Raw genomic sequence first — 19,516 nt, forward strand, 5'->3', positions numbered from 1 at the left:
CAATCTTCCTCTCCTAACCACCTTAGGAAGCTATCGGTTTCCAACACACACCCATTCTTTCTCTCCATGTTTCAATCTCTAACTCTCTCAACTACACAACCCCCTTTTTCCACTCTGTTACGAAATGTATTTACCTCACACACCCGCCATTGCACCCCATGCCGAGCTCTCTCTCTCCCTCTCCCTCTCACCCTCTCGCGCTAAATACATGCATTGCCTATCTAGCCCCCCAACCTCTCGTGCGCACGCACGCACGTTGTCTATCTGGGTCACTCCCTCGACACTGTCTCACTCTTTCTTCCACACGGCGGGCCACACTCGCTCAATCTCGCTCTCTTTATCTGAGTCTCGTTTAACCTCGTTTTCTTTCACACACAAATGATATATCTCCCTGTTCGGGCCTCGATCGACACACTCTATACTCTCTCACACAGATTGTCTATCTAGGTCAGTCCATCGAAGCCGCCCCCACTCTTTCGACCTCATGGCGGGCCACACTCGCTCTCTCTCTCTCTCCCTCTCTCTCTCTCTCTCTCTCTCTCTCTCTCTCTCTTTGTATGTCTCGAGTGACCTCGCACTTTCTCGGACAAAAACGATATATCACCATGTTTGAGCCCAACTCGACTTATTCACATTGTATACTCTCTCACGCACATTGTCTATCTAGGCCACTCTCTCCAACCCGTCTCACTCTTTCGATTGCACGACGACCCTATGTGATCGATCGACCTTGCTTCCTCCCACGCACAAAATATATCTACACGTCTGTAACTGGATCATCTCTCAAGCTCTATCTTACAGCCCTCACCCTTGCCAAAAGCTCAATCGGACAATATCTCTCCAGAGCATATATATTTGTTCCATGAATGTCGGATGACACTCACTTTGTCTCTCTATCTATATGTCTCTTGATTGACCTCGCTTTCTCACGCCGTATCTTCCACACATTGAAGCTACCTCTCCACCCTCGCAAAGCCGGAGCTATTTACATTGCGAGGGGCACTCCAACCTTAGATTAATTTGTGTAGGCATTTATTCCGGTCGGTTTAGATTATATTTTCGTAGCATTCGGCCCACAACTACTCGAAACACCGTTGCAACCCCCGCAACTCCCCTAGTTGATTTCCCTCTGGCTCGGTCATCGCTCTCTCGCACGTCCTTTCTCAGCTTCAACATCGCACCAAGATATTATTGCAAAAACTATGTTGTTCTCTTTAATTATTATAAATAAGCTACAAAACTACACACCGATAGTCCACTTGGAATGGAACAAATTTGGACCCACAAATTAAAGTGCTACAAACTACACACCGAGGGGCCCACATGTCATGAAACAAATTTGGACCCATATACAAATTAAAAAATAAAGGACGAGGATCGAACATGCGACCAGGGCCTTCAAGCCGCACGTCAATAGGCAACATACGTAGAACAACAATGTTTGTTGTACCTCCCTTTGTTCACATAATGTTTTTATATTACCACAGCCTATTTAATTGATAACATGTAATATTATTTTAGTACTATTCGCCTTCACTTACTGGTGGGTTCCATGTGTGCTCTCTCTCTCCTCCCTTTCTGCGTTTAGACGCACGGGCATACACGAAGAATTCGCGGGCGATGTTGCCGTTGACCATATCTGGACGCATTCATAAGTTACGGCACTAGTTTCACGTGCTAGCAGCACTAGTCAGTGTGTACGTGCAATGCACGTTAATTTGGAAGTATATTAAGTGCATGCGGATATTAAGTTGGATATTATTTGCGTGTTATTATGTGATTAGCACTATTTTTGGCATGAAATTAACTGCACACTAAACGTCTTGAGCGCTCGACATTGAAGCAGTCTAGGTCGTTGGATGACAAGGAATACATGTGGCTTGATGACGTTTTATATATAATTTGATACGGCTCTAACAGAACATTCAATCGATCAAACCATAGATTTCGTTCAGTCTGACTCCAACTTTAAATTATACGACGATCGATCTAAAATAAACGGAAATGATAAACGTTCGGATTTTAAGCATGGCAATCCGAACGTTTTTCATGGCAAATTTAGATTACGCAGCGGCGGCGGGGGCGTCTTGCGGTGGGAAGCGGCTCCTCTGCCGTGCTCTGTGTGTCGTCGGGCCACTGAGCGACGGCGACGGCGGCGTCTTGCGCCGTTGTTGGCGTACTCGTGGACGTTGGTCCTAGCTTCAAGGAAGGCCACAATGTTCTGGACTTCGGTCTCCAGGAGCGAGTCAACTGGCGGGAGGAGGCGACTGGCGTTGGTGCAAGGAAGCGGTCGACGGAGGCCATACATGCCGCTTAGGGGGGCACTGGCACCCGCGCGGGGAGAGGCACTGTCAACGGCGCGACGGAGACATTCGTGTGCACGGGCACCGGCACGGGCACACACGTCAGTGCACGCGCAGGCGCATGCGCTGGCAGGTGCACGGGCACTGGCACGGGCGTGCGCGTCAGTGCACGCGCAGGCGCATGCGCTGGCAGGTGCACGGGCGCGTGAAAGTCGGCGGGGACCTCGTGGAACCCCGTGGCATCAAGCTCGGCGACAATGTGCGGCTCCCAGCCCATCAATGCCACGGGGATGGGCGCTGGCGCAGTCGGGGCGACGGGAGCCGGAACGGGAGCGGGGACAGGCGCGACGCCTTCCCGCAAGGCCAGTTCAAGCCCGTCCCAAAGCGCTTTATGTTCTTGAGACTCCGGCTGGGTGTCTTCCTCAGGAAACTGGAAGACTAAGGGCAGACCATCATGATGCGCCATGGCGTACGTTTAGGTCAGGCTGGTTGGAGGTAGACGCAGGAGAATCAGAGAGGAAGAGAGAAGATTGTAGCGATACCGGGTAGTGAGGGTTGATTTTAAACTGCGGCGCCGGCAACATTAAAAGTGGGAGCAGTTGGGACGAAGGTGGGCGGCGGAGCCTGGTCAAAGGGCTCGCCTCCCGGTGAGCCTGCACAGCGGTCTGCTCGCACGCCTCCCTGTCAGCCGGCGCAGCGGTCTGCTCGCACGCCTCCCGTCGACTCACATGCTTGCTCGGACGGCACCTGCCGATGAGAAGCAGGACTCGTGGCGGCACGTAAATGCCCACGGTTTCAATAGTGAAAGCGTTCGCCTTAACATGACAGGTCTTTGTTCCAAAATACCTTGGCTCTTCATTTGTGCAACTTGTCATAAGCAGCTTGTCTCAAATTGAAGAAAAAATTTACGAAGTAATATTTGTGCCATATCACGTGACCATGCTCATTTTCAAGAATTTATGGTCACTTTTGGATTTTCTGAAATTTAAGATCCAGGATTCGAAACAATATCATAACCTACATCATGCAATAAATTTTCAAGCCATACATCTGTCCTGTTGTATTTCTTAAGAAAGGATTTGGTCAAACATTTTGCTTAGTTAGACTTTAGACAAGTTATATATGCAGAGCAAAAGGATAATCCCTCCGTACCAGTACATTGCCTGATATATTAACTCAAGTATTAGGCACGAACAAACGGGCTCAATCCTATGCTCATCCTGGTGTAGTAGTAGTAATACTACTAGGCAATGCAGTTGACGGGTGACCTTGGCGAGCGACGACCGAGGGAATTGAACCGTGCTCGGCACGGTAGGTAACGTTGTCTAGTTACTTTTTTTTAACACAACATTGTCTAGTTACTAAAGCATCCCTCCGTTGTTCATCGGTAGTCATTATGGACCGTGGACATGAGGGGAATTTCCTAGGGCTGGAATTCTGGCCCCCAGATATTTCGACTCAAAACGCGGAGGCTCGACTGGTTGGGGTTGCCTAATGTGCGTACCACGCACGCACCAGAAGGACACGAGCCCGGTTTTTTATTTTTTATTTTTTTAGGATCAACACGAGCCAAGGTCTGGCTGGTACGCCGTTGGGTCCTACCATTCGAGAATACGAAAGGAACCTTTTAAGTTGCCGAACGAATCTATGTGTATTACAATGCCCGTATTTTCCTTGCAAATACTAATCTCAACGTGGTGATTGATTTATGACGAGTTGTTGAATTAGAGTGAGTTTGTGATATAGTGATCTCAACGTGGATTTCACATTTCATGGTACCCCTGCTAAGTTTTTCAATGCAAATGACACCCACACACAAAAACAACAACAATCCAATAAGTATAGTGCATCTATTTTTCCAAACCATGCATGTATGACATGAATTCAAAAATACTCCTTCTGTTCCTAAATATATTATCTTTTAGAGATTTCAACAAGCGACTACATAGGGAGCAAAATGAGTGAATCTACACTCTAAAATATGTCTATATACATCCGTATGTGCCAGTCCACTTGAAATCTCTAAAAAGACTAATATTTAGGAACGAAGGGAGTAAAGTGTAAGACATGCATGGTCCTCAATTCAATATTTAAAACAAACATGAAACTGAAAGATGAATATTAAGTCTAGTACTACAGTACATGCAAATGTTGTGTTTAATTTGGTGGAGCTATGATTGTCGGGGGTCACCCCCTCGACCTTAGATAAAATTGTGAAGCTCTGTTTAGGGTTGTTTAGATTATATTTGTCCCCACCCTCCCAACCACCGATTGGTTGTGCACCCCCACCCCTCCTCCCCGGGAGAATATCATGTGCCCCCATACCTTGGATGCTATATGCCGATACGAGTTGCTTGGAGCTTGTAGATCTGAGATATAGCAGCTCACATGATGTCTTAATATTTTTACAGGAAACCTTGATGAGTTTGAGAATTGCACACAATTTGTACACAAACTACTCAGATGCCCATGGATCCCATATCCAAGGACCTCGAAGCTCGTATCACCGTAGCATCTAAGATGAAGGAGGACATCATATTCTCCTGTATGTAAGAATATCATGTGCTACCACACCTTAGATGCTTTGGTGATACAAGCTCTTCGGAGCCGTTGGATTTGTGACCCAACGCCTCCTCGGTGGTTTGAATGGTTTTTTGCAGAAAAGCCCCCAAAGAGTTCGGCCACTGCTTACAAGCACAAAGACTGCTCAGATGCCATTGGATCTCAGATCAAATGACCTCGAAGCTCGTATCACCGTAGCATCCAAGCTGCGAGAGCACCTTATGTTTTCTCGCACGGGAGAATATGAGGTGCTCCCGCACCGTAGATTCTATGGTGATATGAGTTCACGGAGATCTAAAGGAGGTTTGAATGTTTTTGCAATATACGGCTGAGAGAGTTTGGGAATTGCGCAGACAGTACAAGTACGACGCATGTGCCATCTGATCACTGATCATACGACCTAGATGCTCATATCACCGTAGCAGGTAATTAAGCTACGGGGAGCACCTAACAAGAGCAACGGGGAGCCGTTGAATCCAAGATGCAGCGGCACACACCAGGCCTGAATGTTTTATTTGCAAAAAAACCTTTGGAGAGTTTGGAAATTGCGCATAAATACAAAGACTACTCCCAAGCCATTGGATCTCACTTCCAATAGTGTAAAAACTCGTATCACCATAGCATCTAAGCTGCGAGATGGATGTGATATTCTATGCCGTTGTCATTTTTGTTCGTAAAATTTCAAAATACGTGTAACTTGTGCCGTTACTTGTCTAACCGCACAAAGTGTTTGTTAAAAAACACCATCCTACACTAAAATATCGGAACAACACACGGGGGTCCCACTTGTCATTAATCAAATTTGGACCTAAAACTAACAAATCTGAAAGACGAGATTCGAACTAGCAACCTGGACTAAAAAGCGTAAGTCGATAGCCTGAAACAACAACGGTTGTTGGCTTTGTCCCATAACTTGATTTCATACAGTATTACGTTGAGTAGAGTAGAGGGAGTGCCTCGTCTACACGTGCATGACCGTTGACTCACTTACTGGTGCGTCCCAGGTCTGCGATCTCTCTCTTCTCTCCATCGTCTAACCTTTGCATGGGCACACACGAAGAGCAGCGCTAGCTTGCTGTGGTGTTATTACAACTAAAAAAAATCTTAGAAAATAGAAGAATCGCCTAGAACAAGAGACGTTGTGGCTGGTCGAGACGGAGCTAACCACACCTATCCTCCGTGCCATGTTAGCATGATGAAGCTGTGTGGCTAGTGAGGTGTTTTCGACCGACTGGCTGGGTCCCGAGGTGGAACCATAGGTACTACGTCTGATACAGTAAATTTTTACACACACATTTTTCCTTCGTGCCGAGACATGGCACACCCTACCGCGCGGTTTCGAGGTCCTCCCGGGTGGTGCACACATATATTCTTCCTGATGTGGGACGCCCTACCGCGCGTTTTCGCCGAAGCAAGTAAATAAATGAGTCGTCAAATCACGAAAGAACACTTTTCCCGCCGAGTACATCAGTGAAGCATGGTGGCTAGCTAGTTGGGCTAGTTCGATCGATTAGCTAGGCCGCCGCCACATTTGTTTTTTCACCCCTTTTTTATCTACTTGCCGGCAGGTAAATTTAAACATTCACCGTGGCGTTGCTCTGGTGTTTGAGTGCGGCAGGATTTTTAATTTTTTGATTGACGGGAGCAGGCGCGACAGGATTTTTAATTTTTTGATTGACGGGAGCAGGCGCGACAGGAATTAGTCACGATGACTCCGCCTGTAAAACCCACTGCTCCCTGATGTGAGAAGTCGTCGACTGGTGTTTTACCATGGTGAAAACCAAAAGATTCCCCGCTCCTCGGCTGGCTCCCTCCGCCTTCCCATAGATTGCATTGCCTTTCAGCCGTTTCGCCCCTGCATCACCAACGTCGTGCGCCTCGAGAAGCAGAGGGACTTCAGTGGTGTTTAGGCGCCCTCTGCATGGGCATGTCCATGTCTCGGCGCAACATGACCATTGGATCAAACTCAGACGGTGCAGATCAGTCACTGTAGCACAAAGCGTGTGGGTGTGTTTGGTTGCATTGTCATCTCAATATAGTGTGTAAGTCACCTTACGAAAACCAAATAATCCCAAAACACTTAGGCACGGTACATTAACTCCCTCCCGTTTCTTGTTTTGTGACATATCAACCAATAAGAGACGTGGGCCATGCATGCTTTCAGTGACTTGAGACTAATAAACATGACATGCAGTGGTTAGTTCATTGCATGCAATGCTATTAATTAGCAAAAAGACGTTAAGTTTTCTCGTTTTCCTCTCCGCCTTGGTCGCAGTGCACAACGTAAGATGACTTACACACCTAGACGGAGTAGTTGTTTCCTCTTCGTGTATTTGTGTTAACCTACTAGTGTGGACTCATGCACCCTTCATGCACTCTGCCAAACACCCAAAAGTGGGTCGAGAAGGGAACTTTTGCTCCCATCCCGTGCACCCTTCATACACCCTGCCTAACACTATTCGTGCTTCATATGGTTCATGTTTCGTGGAGTACTGTAGCACCATACTCTCCGTGCGCTGTAGACCTAGTTCTGTTAACATTGATCTCACCATTCATTCTCGACCGGACAGTCAAGAAAGCGGTACTATGTTACTACATTACTGTTCATATAGTTGACATGCGCACAACATCATTTGTCGTCGTCATATCTTACTACACTAGCAACAAGATTATGTAGTACTGACGTATGAACCACTGCACATGCCTAGTAGTAGGAGCACTGTGTATGTTCAAGTGGCTGTCGTGTTTCGCACTCCTCCATCGTAAGAGTGGAAACGCTTGCTGTAATAATTTTTTTCTTCAGAAAAACAGTGGACACGCTCTACCGTGCGTATCCTCCTCCAGCCATGCACTAAATTACTCACTTTCGCCAACGTGTGGGACAGCCAGCATCGGGTCACCATCCATGCACTAAATTACTCCGTAGTAGAGTGACGGTAGACTACCCCGATCGAAGCGCGCAATAATGCCCAATGAGCCGTCAAATCACAAAACCCCCTCCTTTCCAGCAGTAAGTTGGACAGACGAAGCAACCATCATTTCACTCTTCTCTCTCAGCTTCCTCTCTACCCAACCCTCGCTTCTCCCTCATCTTGTTCCTCATTTCTTCAAGAAAACCCCGACCCGCTTCTGCCATTGTTCTTCTCTCCCAAAGAAGGAAAGGTGAGCGCATCAATGGTGTTGATTCTGGCCAAGGCCCGGTCTTGCAACCCCGAGACTGATCATATAACTCCCTCTCTTTTCTTCTTTTGGGTTTGTGATTATGGTTTCTTTTCTTTTGTTTCTATTTGATAGTTTCTTGATGGACGCTGGAGCACCGGCCAAAGTGATGTCTATGGCTCTGGCCAAAACCGTCGAGGCTCATGGTACTAAGAAGCCAAGCACCCCGCTGAGACTACCGCAGACAAGCTCAAAGCCATCGCCCTGTCCAAGCCCCCCTCTCCGGGATCCCTCATTAAGCAAGTCCAGGTAATATCTCTTCTTGACGATCTTTTTCTCGATCTTGATCGTGTTTTTTCATCTAACACGCAGTACTAGTACTAGTAGTACAACTTTCTGGGTGATCTTGAATGTGATTTTTGTGTGCCAAATGACGGTTCTAAATTCCTCTTTTGACCGAAACATGCGAGAGGTTGACACTGATTTCTTATAGATTACTTTCAACTACTCCCTCTGTCCCAAATTTCTTGTCTTAGATTTGTCTAGATACGGATGTATCTAATACTAAAATGTGACTTGATACATCCGTATCTAGACAAATCTAAGACAAGAATTTTGGGACGGAGGGAGTACTTTATGAACATCAATGTTACCTTTGAAGAGGGTATATTTGCCTCAGTAACTTGTGTTATGGATATTGCAAGTAATCCCTCTGCTCTCATGCCTTTGAAGACATGTTCTAGTGTCTTTGTTCACTCATTTCTGTGCGTATATGTGGTCATATATGGAGTATAATATCGAAAATCATCTTATATGTCTGAACGGAGGTAGTAATAAAATATGGCTTCTGTTTGAATTAGAACCAGGTCCGTGGTGGAGATGAAGTTCTCAAAATCATGCCATGTGAAGGAAGACCTGAGGATGAGTTCTACTGCTAAACTATCCAGCTGCTGTGTCCTTGTCGCCACGTGTCCTGAACTAGTGTTTTCCTGTAGCATTGTTGTCAGCCGTGTTCTCGAGTCTGTACTTGACCACAACAATTTCCTGGTTGTGCCTTCGATTACGAAGGGTGTGGTTCTTGTAAAGCTTCCCAACAAATCTGATGCGGCATGTCTTCATGATCATGTTTATGAGTGGAAAGACCACTCTGTTAGGTTCTCCAAGGTTGACAAGATGGTGATGGTGCATGTAGACATCACTCACGAAGTCCATGGCCTAGTCAGTTATGCGGGGTTCATCCTGTAGGTCGGTGGCAAGAATAGTCTGCAGAGTTTAATTAGTGCAACTTTGCTTGTCTGTAGTAAGTACTATTGTTCAGTACTTGATTTGTGTTTGTGAACCTTGTATTGTTTATTAGTACTGCCGCTTTTGGTGTGTGGTCAGTCCTGAGAACGGTCTATTGTAATGTCTGTCCACTCAATTCAGTCTATATATTTTGAAGTATCCAGATCATCTTTTTTGTGAGGACGGTTTATCAATTATGGTTACACTCCAATATCTGTATGCATTGCAGGGTTTATCGCACCCACCAGGATTTCCAGTCCCATGGATGTTCGGTCCATACGATTTGTCATGACCTTTGGACTGTCCTGCTTATGGGAGTAGGCGGGGCCCCTGCATGCCACCCGTAGTTGGACGATCAATCTTCTGTTTAGTACTTCAACATAGTGATTTCCTGGTAAGGATTCACTCGTGTCACATCAAGTAAATCTTATTGATTTACTGTCTAAATCTTATTGATTTAATGTCATGTTTTCTTTCTTTTCCTGCAATTTTACGATGCAGGTTTTGCCATGTGACATTCATCATGGAATAAACCGTTTGGTTTGCTCTACGATGGCTATTTTTGCAGGTTTCACTTCTTATGTCGTGTCAGTAACGAAGGCACTGTCCATCACTTATATTACTGGAAACAATTGGATCAGTCTGTTGTCTGAGTACAAGCTGAATCCCTAAGATGAACTGCAGTTTGGTTTAACAAAAACGCCACAATTAGTCCTTCTCGCGTTTAAAAGAAATGAAGAAAAAAAATTGGATCACGGTCACGAAGCCTATTCAAGTTAGAAAGCTGATCATACTAGACCAGACACGATCGCCGCTGTCTCGCACATCGGTACCACCTTCAGCAACGGATCGAGCACCGACAGTTGCTCTAGCACTGACAGCGGTAGCAGCTCAGTCTGATCCAGCTGAGGATTGGGCACCGACCGCTTCAGCGGATCAGGCTGATCTACGGGAGGATCGGGCATCGACACCGGCACCTGCTCCGACACCGACACCAGCTCTACAAGGAGCACCATCTCCGGCAGCAGCAGCGGCTTCGGCACCTGCACCAACACTTGCACTTGCATCTGCTCCGGCCCGTGCAGCGGCAGCCGAACGAGCAGTTGCACCGGCAACAGACTAGGCTGCAGTTCGCACTTCATATACCAAAGTCCTTACAAAAACCGACATGTCCACCTTCTTGGTAAGCATTGGCCGCCCAAGTGTTTTGTTCTTTTTTATTTCCATGTTGTTTTGCATGATTTACTGTGTTGATCTAACTGTTTGGGTATGTCTTCTTGTTTGCAAACAGAGAATTCCTAGAGCAACGAGGGAGTCGTTCAACAATCCGGGCGACAGCGGCCAAGTTTCTCTTACCATGTGCATCCTTGGTGTGAATGAACCTGCTCAATATACCGTAAGTACAAAGGATGGTCGCATGATGATTGATGCTAAAGGATGGTCAAGGTTCAAATATAAATCATATCTTGCGGTAGGGGATGATGTCAAAATCGAACTTTCTCGGGAAGGAGAGCCGGTCCAAATCAACTTTGAAATTCTTCAGTACTGCCGAACTGATCTATCCGCCGAGAGATTTTGATGTAATACTCTGGCATGGTGAAACAAGTGTCCTATGTGTATAAGTAGTACGACAATATCATTGATAGAATTGCAACTTTGATTGCTGGTTAGGAACTGTCGTTTGATTTCATTCCAACAGCTGCTGTGCTTTATTCAATTTTGTGTATTCGCCTTGCGACAGCATCTAAAACCCGTGCCGTACCGACCGCTTGCAATATGAAAAGCGCTGAGGTAGAACACATGGGCCCCCAAACATGCAGGCCCACGGGCCTATGGCCCAAAGTCCAGAACCGTGAGCCTGTCTGAGTATTTCTCAGCTGAACCCCCATAATGCCCGTGCGTTGCACGTAACATCAAGATGCATTTGTATGAGTATTTTATCTTGTGAGAGAAAAGGATGAACGAGGGAAGGCCTTATTTGCAAATGCGGAGAGGTGTGTGGGTACCTTTTTGCAAAATTGCCATAGTTTCCTTCCTATCCGCCAGATATAAATCGGACGGCCTATATTGCAGGATGACAGGCACACCATCATCACCAACTCGTCTATACCGTGTTAAAAAAACTTTGTTTTTTATAATTATATATGTTATATATATTCCCCTTGATTTTTCTTATGTATAAAGTTGTGATATAAAAGATATTTATATTTCTTACAGAGGTAATATCTCTTTGTCAAAAATATATTTATGTGTAATAACTAGTTACTCCTGTCTTTCTACTTCCTTGCGCTGATATGTGGGGCATCCGGCAACGGGGTCCACATGCCATATGCACCAAATTAGAGTGCACAACTGCACGGTAGACACACCCCGATCCTAGCGCTGCATTAATGCCCAATGAGCCATCAAATCACAAAAACCCCCACCTTTCCAGCTTTAGCAGTAAGCTGGACGGACGAAGCGGCAATATTTCACTTGGCCTGAATCCCTTCTCCCTTGTCTGCTTGTTCAGAGAAAACCCCCGCTCGGCAATTGCATAGGGTTTTCTCATGGAGAACCTGGTACGAATTCTTCATCCATCCCCGATAAATCCAAGTCCCTTGGTCGCGGGTACTCCTAGGATGGCAGCCGCCGCCGTTGATGCATTTTTCTTCCTACTGAATCTAGTGTGTTTCATTTGCAGTGCCCAAAGTGCGAGGACCCTACAGGTTTCTGCGCCCTCGGCGAGACGCCACACTTGTTCCTTCTCATCCTAACACAGGATTTTAAAACGCGCACAGTATGTTCCTAGAATCCTCTTTTCTATCCGGGAGGGTGGGGTTTTTTGAACATGATGTCGACTAATTTGGAAATTTGGATTGCTATATTTGGATAAAAGGTACTAGTACCATGGTCAACACTGACGTGAAGGAGGAAAGTATTTCTAGATTTGGATATAGGGAATACATTGTGTTCTCATATTATTTTTCCTGCAGTGCATTCCTTGCTCTGCCAGAACACATGTACTCAAGATGCTCGGCCTTGCCATAACTGAATACACGAGTTTAATGGTAACAGTGAAGAAAAGCCATGGATATAAGTTTCGAGTTGGGTTCATGAACCAAGAAGATTGCTGCTTTTTTTATGGCCGAACTTGGATAACTTTCTCAAGTGTTACGGACTGAAAGTTGGCGCACGAATGTTGATGGAAATAGCAGAACCTGGTCTCATCTTCACTGCGATCTTCCACCCCGACGTCGTTCCAACTGTTCATCCATGTTAGTTTTGTATTTTGTTCTTGCTTGTTGCCTCGATTACTTCTTAATCCACCTATTCTGTCTAACTGATCACAATTTCACTTTAGAAGTAGCAACGAATCTCTCATGAAGATGCTACTTCTAACTAATATTTTCTTATAATTGGTGGCACATATAGGTTTTTTTAGAGTTAAGCAGGCTGCTCGTTTGTTATTCTGTAACAACTTGCTACCTCTTGAGCACTGCGTTGGTTTTCCCTTGAAGAGGAAAGGGTGATGCAGCAAAGTAGCATAAGTATTTCCCTCAGTTTCTGAGAACCAAGGTATCAATCCAGTAGGAGGCTACACGCGAGTCCCTCGCACCTACACAAAACAAATAAATCCTTGCAACCAACGCGATAAGGGGTTGTCAATCCCTACACGGTCACTTACGAGAGTGAGATATGATAGATATGTAGGATAATATTTTTGGTATTTTTATGATAAAGATGCAAAGTAAAATAAAAGGAAAGTAAAAAACAACGGAAATAACTAAGTGTTGGAAGATTAATATGATGAAGACAGACCCGGGGGCTATAGGTTTCACTAGTGGCTTCTCTCAAGAGCATATGTATTTTACGGTGGGTGAACAAATTACTGTTGAGCAATTGACAGAATTGAGCATAGTTATGGGAATATCTAGGTATGATCATGTATATAGGCATCACGTCCGAGACAAGTAGACTGACTCCTGCCTGCATCTACTACTATTACTCCACACATCGACCGCTATCCAGCATGCATCTAGAGTATTAAGTTCATAAGAACAGAGTAACGCTTTAAGCAAGATGACATTCTGTAGAGGGATAAATTCATGCAATATGATAAAAAACATCTTGTTATCCTCGATGGCAACAATACTATACGTGCCTTGCTGCCCCTACTGTCACTGGGAAAGGACACCGCAAGATTGAACACATTCCAAGAAAGATCAATCTAGTAGGCCAAACGAAACTGATAATTCGAAGAGACTTGCAAAGATAACCAATCATACATAAAAGAATTCAGAGAAGATTAAAATATTGTTCATAGATAAACTTGATCATAAACCCACAATTCATCGGTCTCAACAAACACACTGCAAAAGAAGATTACATCGAATAGATCTCCACGAGAGAGGGGGAGAACATTGTATTGAGATCCAAAAAGAGAGAAGAAGCCATCTAGCTAATAACTATGGACCCGAAGGTCTGAGGTAAACTACTCACACATCATCGGAGAGGCTATGGTGTTGATGTAGAAGCCCTCCGTGATCGATGCCCCCTCCGACGGAGCTCCGGAACAGGCCCCAAGTTGGGATCTCGTGGGTACAGAAGGTTGCGGCGGTGGAATTAGGTTTTTGGCTCCGTATCTGATCGTTTGGGGGTACATAGGTATATATAGGAGGAAGGAGTATGTCGGTGGAGCAACATGGGGCCCACGAGGATGGAGGGCGCGCCCAGGGGGGTAGGCGCGCCCCCTACCTCGTGGCCTCCTGGAAGCTTCCTTGACGTAGGGTCCAAGTCTCCTGGATCATGTTCATTTTGAAAATCACGTTCCCGAAGGTTTCATTCCATTTGGACTCCGTTTGATATTCTTTTTCTACAAAACTCTGAAATAGGCAAAAAACAGCAATTCTGGGCTGGGCCTCCGGTTAATAGGTTAGTCCCAAAAATAATATAAAAGTGAATAATAAAGCCCAATAATGTCCAAAACAGAAGATAATATAGCATGGAGCAATCAAAAAAATTTAGATACGTTGGAGACTTATCAAGCATCCCCAAGCTTAATTCCTGCTCGTCCTCGAGTAGGTAAATGATAAAAATAGAATTTTTGATGTGGAATGCTATTTGGCATAATTTCTTATTGTGTCATGAATGTTCAGATTTGATATGATTCAAGATAAAAGTTTAATGTTGACATAAAAACAATAATACTTCAAGCATACTAACTAAGCAATTATGTCTTATCAAAATAACATGGACAAAGCAAGTTATCCCTACAAAATCATATAGTATGGCTATGCTCCATCTTCCCCACACAAAATATTCATATCATGTACAACCCCGGTTTTAGCCAAGCAATTGGTTCATACTTTTAACGCGCTTCAGCCTTTTCAACTCTTACGCAATACATGAGCACAAGCCATGGATATAGCACTATGATGGAATAAGGTATAATGGTAGGGGTTATGTCGGAAGACAAAAAAGGAGAGTCTCACATCAACGAGGCCAATCAACGGGCTATGGAGATGCCCATCAATTGATGTTAATGCGAGGAGTAGGGATTGCCATGCAACAGATGCACTAGAGCTATAAGTGTATGAAAGCTCAAAAACAAAACTAAGTGGGTGTGCATCCAACTTGCTTGCTCACGAAGACCTCGGGCATTTGAGGAAGCCCATCATTGGAATATACAAGCCAAGTTCTATAATGAAATTTCCCACTAGTATATGAAAGTGACAAAATGAGAGACTCTCTATTATGAAGATCACGGTGCTACTTCGAAGCACAAGTGTGGTAAAAGGATAGTAACATTGTCCCTTCTCTCTTTTTCTCTCATTTTTTTTATTTGGGCCTTTTCTCTTTTTTTATGGCCTCTTTTTTTTAGTCCGGAGTCTCATCCCGACTTGTGGGGGAATCATAGTCTCCATCATCCTTTCCTCACTTGGGACAATGCTCTAATAATGATGATCATCACACTTTTATTTACTTACAACTCATGAATTACAACTCAATACTTAGAACAAAATATGACTCTATATGAATGCCTCCGGCGGTGTACCGGGATACGCAATGAATCAAGAGCGACATGTATGAAAGAATTATGAACGGTGGCTTTGCCACAAATACAATGTCAACTACATGATCATGCAAAGCAATATGACAATGATGGAGTATGTCATGATAAGCAGAATGGTGGAAAGTTGCATGGCAATATATCTCGGAATGGCTATGGAAATGCCATGATAGGTAGGTATGGTGGCTGTTTTGAGGAAGATATAAGGAGGTTTATGTGTGATAGAGCGTATCATATCACGGGGTTTGGATGCACCGACAAAGTTTGCACCAACTCTCAAGGTGAGAAAGGGCAATGCACGGTACCGAAGAGGCTAGAAAATTGCGGAAAGGTAAGTGTGCGTATAATCCATGGACTCACATTAGTCATAAAGAACTCATATACTTATTGCAAAAATTTATTAGCCCTCGAAGCAAAGTACTACTACGCATGCTCCTAGGGGAAGGGTTGGTAGGAGTTAACCATCCCGCGATCCCGACCGCCACACAAAGGAAGACAATCAACAAATACTTCATGCTCCGACTTCGTTACATAACGATTCACCATACGTGCATGCTACGGGAATCACAAACTCCAACACATGTATTTTTCAATTCCACAATTACTCAACTAGCACAACTATGATATTACTACCTTTATATCTCAAAACAATTATCAAGCATCGAATTTCTCATGATATTGATTAAAGCAAATTGCCATGCTATTTTAAGACTCTAAAAATAATACAAGTGAAGCATGAGAGATCAATAGTTTCTATGAAACAAATCCACGACCGTGCTCTAAAAGATATAAGTGAAGCACTAGAGCAAAACTATATAGCTCAAAAGATATAAGTGAAGCACATAGAGTATTCTAATAAATTCCGAATCATGTGTGTCTCTCTCAAAAGGTGTGTACAGCAAGGATGATTGTGGTAAACTAAAAATCAAAGACTCAAATCATACAAGACGCTCCAAGCAAAACACATATCATGTGGTGAATAAAAATATAGCTCCAAGTAAAGTTACCGATGGAAGTAGACGAAAGAGGGGATGCCTTCCGGGGCATCCCCAAGCTTTGGCTTTATGGTGTACTTAGATTATCTTGGGGGTGCCATGGGCATACCCAAGCTTAGCCTCTTGCCACTTCTTGTTCCATAATCCATCAAATCTTTTACCCAAAACTTGAAAACTTCACAACACAAAACTTAACAGAAAATCTCGTGAGCTCCATTAGCGAAAGAAAACAAAATACCACTTCAAGGTACTGTAATGAACTCATTCTTTATTTATATTGGTGTTAAACCTACTGTATTCCAACTTCTCTATGGTTTATAAACTCTTTTACTAGCCATAGATTCATCAAAATAAGCAAACAAGACACGAAAAACAGAATCTGTCAAAAACAGAACAGTCTGTAGTAATCTGTAACTAACGCAAACTTCTGGAACTCAAAAAAATCAGCCAAAATAGGAAGACCTAGGCAATTTGTTTATTGATCATCAGAAATTGGAATGAATATTTTATCACGTTCTGGTGATTTTTAACAATTATTTTCGTGAACAGAAAGTTTCTGGATTTTTCTGCAAGATCAAATAACTATCATCCAAGAATATCCTATAGGTTTAACTTGGCACAAACACTAATTAAAACATAAAAACACATCTAACCAGAGGCTAGATCAAATATTTATTCCTAAACAGAAGCAAAAAGCAAAAAAAACTAAAAATAAAATTGGGTTGCCTCCCAACAAGCGCTATCGTTTAACGCCCCTAGCTAGGCATAAAAGCAAGGATAGATCTAGGTATTGCCATCTTTGGTAGGCAATCCATAGGTGGATCTCATAATAGATTCATATGGTAATTTTATTTTCTTCCTAGGGAAGTGTTCCATGCCTTTCTTTAATGGAAATTGGAATCTAATATTCCCTTCCTTCATATCAATAATTGCACCAATCGTTCTAAGGAAAGGTCAACCAAGGATAATAGGACACGAAGGATTGCAATCTATATCAAGAACGATAAAATCTACGGGCACATAGTTACTATTTTCAACAATAATAACATCATTAATTCTTCCCATAGGTTTCTTAATAGTGGAGTCCGCAAGGTGCAAATTTAAAGAGCAACCATCAAAATCACGGAAACCTAGCAAATCACACAAGGTTTTTGGAATCATGGAAACACTAGCACCCAAATCACACAAAGCATAGAATTCATGATCTTTAATCTTAATTTTAATAGTAGGTTCCCACTCATCATAAAGTTTTCTAGGATAGAGACTTCCAACTCAAGCTTTTCTTCATAAGATTGCATCAAAGCATCAACGATATGTTTAGTAAAAACTTTATTTTGACTATAAGCATGAGGAGAATTTAGCACGGATTGCAACAAGGAAATAAAATCTATCAAAGAGCAATTATCATAATTAAATTCCTTGAAATCCAAAATAGTGGGTTTATTAATATCTAGGGTTTTGTTCTCTTCAATCCCACTTTTATCAATTTTAGCATCAAGATCTAAAAACTCCGAATTTTTGGAACGCCTTCTAGGTAAAGGTGGATCGTATTCAGTCCCATCATTATCAAGATTCATATTGCAAAACAAAGATTTAATAAGGGACACATCAATAACTTTTATATCTTCATCTTTATTTTCATAGAAATTTGAAGAACACGCTTTCATAAAGCAATCTTTCTTAGCACGCATCCTAGCGGTTCTTTCTTTGCACTCATCAATGGAAATTCTCATGGCTTTGAGAGACTCATTGATATCATGCTTAAGAGGAATAGATCTCAGTTTCAAAGAATCAACATCAAGAGAAATTCTATCAACGTTCCTAGCCAATTCATCAACTTTAAGCAATTTTCCTTCAAGCAAAGCATTGAAGTTCTTTTGCGAATTCATAAATTCCTTAACACTAGTCTCAAATTCAGAGGGCATCTTATTAAAGTTTCCATAAGAATTGTTGTAGGAATTACCATAATTATTAGAGGAATTACTAGGATAAGGCCTAGGATTAAAGTTTCCTCTGTACGCGCTGTTACCAAAATTATTCCTACCAACAAACTTGACATCCATAGATTCATTATTATTTTCAATCAAAGTAGACAAAGGCATATCATTAGGATCAGAACAAACACTCTTAGTAGCAAATAATTTCATAAGTTCATCCATCTTTCCACTCAAAACATTAAATTCTTCTATCGCATGCACTTTTTTATTAGTAGATCTTTTAGTGTGCCATTGAGAATAATTAACCATAATATTATCTAGGAGTTTAGTAGCTTCTCCTAAAGTGATTTCCATAAAAGTGCCTCCCGCGGCCGAATCTAAAAGATTTCTAGAAGCAAAATTCAACCCGCATAAATTTTTTGTAGAATCATCCAAAAATTTAAACCATGAGTGGGGCAATTACGTATCATTAATTTCATCCTCTCCCAAGCTTGTGCAACATGTTCATGATCAAGTTGCTTAAAATTCATAATATCGTTTCTAAGAGAGATAATCTTAGCGGGAGGAAAATACTTAGAGATTAAAACATCTTTGCACTTATTCCAAGAATCAATACTATTTTTAGGCAAAGACGAAAACCAAGCTTTAGCACGATCTCTAAGCGAAAAAGGAAATAGCTTCAATTTAAGAATATCATTGTGAACATCTTTCTTCTTTTGCATATCACACAAATCAACGAAGCTATTTAGATGAGTAGCAGCATCTTCACTAGGAAGGCCGGCAAATTGATCTTTCATGACAAGATTCAACAAAGCCACGGGGTCCTGTTCATCCACCCCCACTGGGAACTGTTCATCCACCCGCCCGCAACGCTCACTGTTCATCCAGAGGCAGCATCGATCGGCTTCAGTTAGCAGCAGTGGCGAAGGAATCGCTCGATCGGGTTCTGTTGAGAATATAGACCTTAGACTCACCCGCCAGGAGAGGCCGGGTTACTCGTACGGTTGTTATCAGAAGCCCGGAGCCAAGTTTCAAGACGATGGGCCAGAGATGGGCTGAGACCCGGATATGGCTTAAGGCCCGTAGTTACAATCATTGTTATAGTAAACTTGTAGCGTAAGGCATGCATAGTTTAGAGTCCGAGCCGGACACTCTTATGAGCCGGCCGGGACTCTAAGGGCTGCTGGGCGTCAGCCTCCCTATATAAAGGGACGACCCGGCAGA

The sequence above is a fragment of the Triticum aestivum genome, chromosome 6D (genome assembly GCF_018294505.1).
Source record: "Triticum aestivum cultivar Chinese Spring chromosome 6D, IWGSC CS RefSeq v2.1, whole genome shotgun sequence".
Taxonomy (NCBI): Eukaryota; Viridiplantae; Streptophyta; class Magnoliopsida; order Poales; family Poaceae; genus Triticum; species Triticum aestivum.